The sequence below is a fragment of the Solanum stenotomum genome, unplaced genomic scaffold (assembly GCF_019186545.1).
Source record: "Solanum stenotomum isolate F172 unplaced genomic scaffold, ASM1918654v1 scaffold7693, whole genome shotgun sequence".
Lineage (NCBI taxonomy): Eukaryota > Viridiplantae > Streptophyta > Magnoliopsida > Solanales > Solanaceae > Solanum > Solanum stenotomum.
In genome coordinates this window covers 7,187-16,818 of record NW_026036817.1, presented here as the reverse complement: position 1 = coordinate 16,818, position 9,632 = coordinate 7,187, and the positions used below count along the sequence as shown (strand labels likewise).

Sequence of the window (9,632 nt, the reverse complement as noted above, 5' to 3'; positions counted from 1 at the left end):
ACCTTGCCCTTCAACTTTTCCCATAACTGTACACATAAGCCAGGTATTAGTTAAAAAAACAAGATGCTTTCGTATGAGTAATTTTTCAAAACATTGATAACATGCACTATTGCTTGGTTATTAAAAAGCCACTCTTGCTAACCTATGGGAGTCAGAATGCACCAGCCAGTATCCATAATAAGACAACTACATAATTGACATTCTAACCACTTTGTCACCCATGAAGAGGCCAGAATACACCAGCCAGTCCCAAACTAAGTACATAATTGACTTTCTAACCACTTCATCACCAATAAAGTTCGACATTTTCTTTAAAAAAAATCAACGAGTAAATGAAACCTTTCACCGAAGGAAGTATAAGCCAATGATTACTTGCATCTGCCTTAGACCTAGGATCTGTTGCGGGAAATTTTCGAAAACGTAGTGTTAGCATCTAGGGGGGACAGAATTACTGAAATCCACCTAAAGCAGTACAAGAAATCTACTTTCTGTTCCCAAACTCTTTTTTAAGGAGAAATGAAATTCAGAATGCTTATCCTTGCCATTCCTTGCTACAACCTATTGTTTGGTCTGAATTCAATCAAGCAAAGTGATTCCTTGCCAACTATAGCGACAAAAAAAAGCTAGAAAGACAGTTAATGTATACCCTGCATCAAACAGTGCTGCTGAAGAATCGTCCTCGACAAAATACCCCTCCCTCCATCCACCTTTAGAAAACAATTTGTTCTTGAAAAAAGAGGTAAGATTAAGGGGAAAGTTTTAGGCATATTATTTTCAATTCTTGCAATTATTTTCTTGATCTTCAATGATTTTCTGTATTCTTAACGGACTCTAGACTCTTTCTACTTAATTGGCTCCTATCTACCAACCACTAAGGCATTTAGCCAATCCTTCAAGCTTATATTTGATATTTCTAATTTAATCAATCTGTATACAAATTAAATAATCATCAGTCGTCTGCTTAAATCATCCAAAAAAGTGATGAATTTTAAAATCTACACTGGAATAACTCACTGTATCCCATGATGTGGCCGCCAGGAGCTTTTGCAACATGGAAATAATCCGGCCATCTTGCCATGTAAGTCATATAAAATGACATGTTGAACTGCAGCAAATGTTAAAACTCATTTTTAATTATAACAGAAGGCACTAAAAATCATGCTAAAATTCATCCAAATTTCACAAAATACTACTACAAATCATGTTATAAACTCCTTTCAAATTTCTAAAAGGAATTCAGAATCATCTTAAAACTCGTTTCTAATTCAGAAAACACTACTAATTCTGCAGTTTTCGTTAAGAATTTACAAATAAAAAACGAAATTTAGGGAAAAAAGAGAGGGTCAATTGGTTTACAGTTTCAGTAAGATGATCCAAATTCACTGACGCGAAGCGAAGAAGGTCATTGCAGCTGAATCTACGAATCGTCGTCATGCTTTCTCTCTCTTCTTCGCTCTTTCTCTCTCTACGGAACTCTTCTGGTAATCTGTAAGGGCGATAACCAGTTAATGGACCCCCGATGCCCCTTTGTGAGCATGACGGCCCAAAATAGCACACACCCGGCCCACAAGGAATGTCCTCGTTAATTTACAATAAACTCTAGTTTATAACATAACTTTTGTGCAATGACCTAGTTGGTTTGGTGGGTGATCATCCGTGATCGACCATCTCAATGCCTCTTGAATCGAATCTGTTGAGACTTGTCTGATACGATTATTTGCATGCTATTACACAGGGTACATAAGTTTTTTATGGAGAATTAATGTAAATAACCACTATAATAAACTTAATTATGCTCCATAGTTATAGTTTTCATATTCACTGGTTGTAGGTATTGCTTAAGCTACCTCGTTTGTATAATTCGCGGGTGAGTTTGTATAATTCGTGGGTACGTTTGTATAATTGAGCTATTTTTTATATAAACTCGAAATACACATTTTTAAAACTAAACACAAATATCTGAACTTTAAACAGGTATACAAATTATATTATACAAAATAACACTATACAAATGTTATACAAATTATATTACACAAACGTGTAAATTATACAAACTCGAAACCCTTGTCTACGTAATTATCACTGAATGTTTGTCGCGAGTGGTATAATTAACTAAAACTATAGCTATGATAATTACTAATTAACTAGTATATATTTGATTAACCATGTAATGTTCCCTTTTATATATCATAAAAGAACATAGGTACATAACTCATCAATCATGAACATAACCCAATCATCAATTTTACAATTCTAACAATTCATTTTGCAACAATGATGATTTTTGTCGTTGTTTTCAAGACTCGTTTGATTTTAGCTCACTTGTTATATATGAAATTTAAGACTGATCACTTGTTCAATGCATTATATTTATGTGCTCCTTAATCTTATTTATCTTGTCATAATAATCTCTCTTCGATAAATAAAAAGAGATTCGATCTATACGATCACAATATTGAAGTATGTGTATATGTTGTGGTGAAATTTTGTATATAAATTATGTTATCCTGGAGGAGATGGGCTCTCTTGTTCAGGAAATGGAAGGCCCTAGCTAGCTTCAGCAATTTGGCATTTATGATATGAATCAACATTTGGTTATGGCAGTCAACATCCCATAACTAACTAACCGAATTTGGTCTGCTCTCATTCACTTAATCTGCATGCATCCCTCCTTACCTTGTTTCTTTTCTACTTTGCTCTCACATTGAAAAAAAAAAAACAGGATTTCTGAAAAACTAGCATCATTGAATTTATACCACTAGACAGTGTGTTTAGCAATTTTTTATTAAGAATATATAATAAAAACTAACAAGGATTATGGTAAAGTAGTAGGTATAATTATGACGTACGAGAGGTCTTGGGTTACCATGAGGATAATAATTAGACATCATGAACAGATTCAAATATACATAAATCATTTGTTTTTTTAAATACTGTTAAATAATGTGTCAAGCTGTCTTTTATTAATAATATAATAAAAAAAAATCTTTAACGGAAATAAGTACGAGCAAGGAAACTAGCTAGGTCTTACCTTCCTAGCTAGTTTTGGGCAATTGGGTATGTTATTGGGGATCTCATGTTATTGCATGCTATGTACGTGTGTTTACCTAATCATCAGCATGTACTTGCAACTTACGATGCATAAGATGACCATGAGGATAATAATTAATTACACATCAACATATTCAAGTCTAGTACATATATACATCAATATATGATAAAGACATTGAGTTCAAATCTCATTGGCTTTAAGGTTCGGATTCCAATGTACAATGCATGATGATATGAATTATGATAATGACCTAATGACGTAATACTTTGCGATAGTAGGACGTGGAGTTTGAGTCTTACCACACGCCTATATGGACATGAGTTCGAGTTTCAATGTACCATAACAATATGCTAAATGAGTATACGTACACCCAAATCCCAATGTGTTATCATAGTAAGACCAAGGGTTTGAGTCCTGACGCTCTATTTGTTAGACGTTGTAGTTAAGAGATTGTATTTGACATATACACTAAGTATATATGTTTCCAATTCAATCATTCAGTTTTGTTAGACGTTGTAGTTAAGAGATTATATTTGGCATATGCACTAAGTATATATGTTTAATTTGATTCAATCATTCGGTATTCAAAATTCACGAACATCTAGCTACTAATAATCGAGGCTGAGACACACACAAAGAAGTAGAGGAATGGATGCATTTGAATTTACTAGATTAGGGTATGGAAGGAAGATATGAATTTTCCTGACACCATGTGCTTCTGCTGAAGCTCTTCCCTGCATGGAGATCAGAACCATTGCATCCATCATAACCAATAAAACCCTAGAAAACTTAGACTCTCCCCAACCCTATTTAGCCATTTTGCATGGACATGATCACTTTATCAGTCACACATTTTGGCCTCATTCCTTATTTACTCCTTTTGTACTTATTACCCTTATCTTCTATACCCATATAATAGAAAGAGAAAAAAATATACTTAATTATATCATGAGCACATGCACTTGTTACACTATATAAATAGACCCTTCTATATATTGTCTTTCAAACTTTGAAATGCCTAAGAAAAATAGTACTACTACTACTAAATTAGAAGATCATGAAGGTAGAATTAGATCAAGAACACCAAAAGGGCATTTTGTTGTATATGTTGGAAGTGAAATGAAAAGGTTTGTTTTGCCTACATCTTACTTGAAGAATCCATTGTTCCAAAACTTGCTTGATAAGGCTGCTGAAGAATATGGCTTTGATAATGGCAACATAATCCTTCTTCCTTGTGATGAATCCTCATTTCGCCGGCTTATCGCCATGTTAGCAAGGTCTAGCTCATTCAATAGCACAAGAATAAACCCTAGTTAATCATCACCTAACATGATCTTGCATGCTTCTATGATTAGTAAATACTCCGTACATTTTAAGTTATATACATTGAAAGTGTAAAGACTATTTACACTATGAGCGGTGTATATATCTAACTTNCGGCTTATCGCCATGTTAGCAAGGTCTAGCTCATTCAATAGCACAAGAATAAACCCTAGTTAATCATCACCTAACATGATCTTGCATGCTTCTATGATTAGTAAATACTCCGTACATTTTAAGTTATATACATTGAAAGTGTAAAGACTATTTACACTATGATCGGTGTATATATCTAACTTCTTGTAATAACATGTTATGGATAATTATCACTAGCTATATATCTTGATCAATCTATATACTTCATCGTTTTAAGTTATAAATCTTTAATTCTAACTAAGCTAATTAATGTCATAAAATTAATTATTTTCGAAATGATAATATATTAATCTAAAGTTGGTGAAATGAAATGTTGAAACAATAATGCACCTGACATAGCACCAAGCATAGGATCCTTCTTTCAACATCATAAATACAGTACTACAATACAAATTAAATAGGAGGACAGAGAGTATTCAATTACGTGTGATACGTTGTTGAATTCATAGTCAAATATTATCACCGGTCTTTATTATTATATAGTAAGTATATTGAACCATCAATTTTAAGTCAGTTATTGCAGTTTGCAGGCTATTGTGGATTGGCATTTTCCTACGACAACCTCTGCTTCTTATGATTAAAAAAAAATTATTTTTTTTAAAAAAAAACACGACTTGCCGGAAAGAATAACGATTTCTTAAACAATTTGATCTTCAAATACTTTTAGTTATATTCCCTCCGTTCCTATTTAATTGTCAATATTTTAAGTTTCACGCTCCATAAGACACTAGGTAAGTTTATCATTGTACTCTTATTTAATGTTCTCTTGAAGTCAAGTTTTGAATAAATAAACATAAATTAATTTATTTTGATTAACTAATTTGACAAATGAACATGAATTAGTTACTTAATTTTTCTATGTTGACAAATGTAACTTTCAAGACTAATAGTTTTTAAAGGGTAAATAAGAAAAACGTTGTCATTTATGTATTGATTTTGTGAAATGACAAATTTAAGAAACATTTATTGAGTCACTAAATAAGAATATCGTTATATCGTTATTCTTATTTACACTTAATTAAATGTTGAATTATTTACCTAAAGGAGTAAAGATCAATTCCAAGATATTGAATATCTTTATAAAATGGGAAACATTTTATAAACTCTAAAATATTGGAACCACTTGCATGGGGGTAAAGGCAATATGAATACCAAATTCCCAAGTCCCAATTAACTATGCTTTCTATTTTACTATGGTTTTAGACTTTTGAAACCAATTGGAAATTTTTGCTAACATTAAAAGCAAGATCACTAATCACGCCTCTCTTTTATTCTTCAATGACCGACGAAACAAATCTATTTGAAAAAAGAAATAATTTGGCTATTTTGCAAGTCAAACATTCCCAAAATTAAAAGCTTCCTCTTGCTTTTATATAGTATCAAGTACTCCTTCAGTTAATTTTTATATTTCATCCTTATTATAAATAGTTGATCTATAATACTTGTCATTTCAAAAAATCAATACATAAAATACAATATTCTTCAGATTTTATCTTTGTGAGTTATTAGCCTTGAAAACATACATTTGACCAACATAGAAAAATTAAGTGAATAGTTCATGTTCATTGCTCAAATTAATTAATTCATATTCATTGATTGAAAAGTTGACTTCAAAAAAAAAGGGTAGAATAGTAAACTTACTTAATTTTTTAATGCACATGAAATAAAAAATAATGACATATTAATAAAAACGGAGGGAGTATCAACTATAATGTAATTAGATCCCCACTTTATTTATCTGTATTATACAATTATACTAGAAGGTCACTATTTTTCTAGTGAGTTATTAGTTAAAAAATATTTAGTGGTTGTTTTCACTGATATTTTAGTTGAATTAGTGTGATAAAATTGTAAATGTTCTAAATGGAAAAGTTGGAAACTTTTCTATTATTTTAGTGAAACTTTGTTTCCTATCATGCATTTTTTTAGTGAGCTAGTTCGATGAAAAATAAGTGGAAAATGAATAGCATAAATTTTCAATTGATTTACGGTGGAGAAAACCTTTGTTTCTAGTAGTAAATGGGCCCTTTTTATGACATTGTTTTGACTTAACACATCCTTTTAAACATATGAGTAAATTTTATTTAGACCCTTCAATTACAATTTATTTCATTTGACATATGATAAATTGTTCTTACTAGACATTTTTTTGTCTAAATTTTTAATATTCTCAAGCGTTTATTATGTAGATAATTTTGTTAAACTTTGAAAAATACATTTATTTTAAACTATGAAAAAAGCCTCAACAATTCACTTAATATGAATGAGAGAGTATTAGCTAGAAGGTAATTTGATTAAATTGTCCTTATTTATTATTTTTCTCTATTTAATATTTATCACTTTTGTATCATATTAATACCTCTCAATATTTTTGACTACTGGTAAATATGAAAACAAACAACTAATTATTCTTGATTTTCTAAAATAACAAATTAAATATTATAAACCATTTATTTTTACGGAGAATGGAAAATATTTAAAAATGGAGGGAGCAATATAGTAAATATCTTATGGGAAAAGAACCCTTGTATCCCAAGCTACCACATTACTTTCATAGTCCCTTTTAACTATTAATGCGCGTTTATTGTTTGGTATCATCAAAGTATCCATATACTATGACGGTATCAAAGAGGAAGTAGCAGTGCTTCAGTGAAAACACTACTCAGTTACTCCTTGATATCATTAGAGTATTTAAATACTTTGTTGGCATCAAGGAGGAACAAACAATGTTTTGGTGAAAAGATTGTTCAATTACTGCTTGATACTATCACAATATACATATACCATTGAGTATATATATATATATATATATACTCTGATGGTATTAAGGATAAAGAAGTAGTGGTTTAGTGAATAGAACAAGGGGGCAGTCGAATAAATAGTATGGGTTGTGGTCAATCAGGATAAATATTTTGGGTTGGGTCCAATTTGAATAATAATTTGTAGAACAAACAATGTTTTGGTGAAAAGACTGTTCAATTACTGCTTGATACTATCACAATATACATATACCATAGAGTATATATATATATACTCTAATGGTATTAAGGATGAAGAAGTAGTGGTTTAGTGAATAGAACAAAGGGGCGGTCGAGTAAATAGTATGGGTTGTGGTCAATCAGGATAAATATATTGGGTTGGGTCCAATTTGGATAATAATTTGTAGATTTTACACAAATCCAATAGTGTTAAGAGTTAATTACATCATATCCCTACTCTTTTTCAAATTACAAAAATTTCGTAAATTTGGTGGAATCTAGATACATCCCAAGACGTCCTGATACATCGCGTCTCAGTTTCGGATACATTACTCAACGTCCCAATACATCGTGTACCTCCCGATTGATACATCACGTAAAGTGATGTACCCGACCAATACATCGCGTAAAGTGATGCATTCGACTGATACATTGTGTAAAATAACGTCTTGGTACATCGAGTACGTCTCGATTCATCGTAAAGTGATGTATCCGATCGATACATCGCATAAAGTGATGTATACGATTGATACATCGCGTAAAGTGATGCATCCGACTGATATATTATGTAAAGTAGGGATTTTTGTAATTTTTCAATTGGTAGGAAATTTAAAATAATGTAATAAAATAAATTGTGTATTTAAGTAAGTTTACCTAATGGGTCTAATCTGTATAGTTTTCCCATATCTTGTTTAGTTATGTGATGTGATTTTTTAAAATTAATTAGTTGTAAATTTCATTTTCCAAAATGGCCCACAAATGCAGCCATGCATGGCGTTATTGACGGTTGACGCATGCGATTGCGTGCGACAATTCTCCAGGGGAGTTGGACCTTGCCAAACCCCTCACACATCACCTAACTTTGTTAGGTACCAACTATTGGTAGGCGTAGGACTATTCACGAGGATCATAGTAGAGTTATAAATATTTAATCAAAGATTTTAAATTCGAGTACTTTGAATTATGTAATTATTTTGGGAAAAGGGTCAAAAATACCTCTCAACTTTGTTTTATTGGTTGACTATACCCTTGCCGTTAAAAAGAAGTTATTTTTACCCCTGTTGTTACTAATCTCATCATTTATACCCCTTAATTGGATGGAAAATCCTAAATTGACTTAATGTAACCCAATTTCAATTGAAATTACCCAATTTTATATTTTAACCCTAACCCAAACCTGACCCACAATACTAAATAGTAACAAATAACAACAAACCCATCTCTTTTCTCTCTCTCACATCTGATAAAAAAACTTAGAAAGTCATGTAGGATAAGAATACATTCCTTCAAGTCTGATGCTTTATATCCCGAATATCGTTGAAGAGCTGCACTCCATAAATGTGCATTTGGTTGTAGTGTAAACCTTGAAAGGAATAGAACAGAAGTAGCCACCAAAGAATGTAAAAATTTCACACAGTTGTAATCTATGGCCCACCACCACTTCCTTCGTATATGTATGGCCCGTAATGTAACAAAAATCTTCAACATATGATGGACTAATTCCTCGTACTTCCTGTAAATCACCATATCAAAATACTCTCATTAGCAAAATCAAATATATAACCGAATTTCCCATGGGGAAATTCAATTCAATTCAATGTCAGGCTATAATACTTACGCAACAATGAGCATCAAGAAAACGCCTAAAAGCTGAAGTTTTTGCCGATATGGGTTGAGTAAGATGAGCTAAAGGGTGTTTGAGGATGTAGTAATTACTATGGGTTTGAGCAACGGTTGCGAAGAAACACCATGAATGGGGTCAAGTTATCTTCGATGGTTTTTCAATGGAGGAAGAACATTAGAAGATGGGTTTGGGGTTTAATTTGATTTTAGTGGGTCGGGTTTGGGGTTTAATTTGATTTTAGTGGGTTGGGTTCGGGTTAAAAGAGAAAATCGGATCATTCAATTGAAGTTGGGTATTTTTAACTGATTTGGGCTTTCCATCCAATTGAGGGGTATAAATGATGAGATTGGTAACGACAGGGGTAAAAATAACTTCTTTTTAACAGTAAGGGTATAGTCAATTAATAAAACAAAGTTGAAGGTTATTTTTGACCCTTTTCCCAATTATTTTTATTAAAGAACATTTTATCTCTCAATATGAAGTTTTCCATTGATAATTTAGA

At 31.8% G+C, this 9,632-nt stretch overlaps 1 long non-coding RNA gene across 1 annotated transcript; it reads right to left on the bottom strand.

The window, feature by feature from the left end:
* LOC125853017 (uncharacterized) lies at positions 1-1,562 on the bottom strand. Its single transcript, XR_007445103.1, has 3 exons — positions 1,357-1,562; positions 1,015-1,105; positions 1-26 (listed from the first exon to the last, which is right to left on the bottom strand). It is a non-coding gene; the product is annotated as an uncharacterized LOC125853017 (long non-coding RNA).
* Between the last annotated feature and the right edge of the window lie 8,070 nt (positions 1,563-9,632).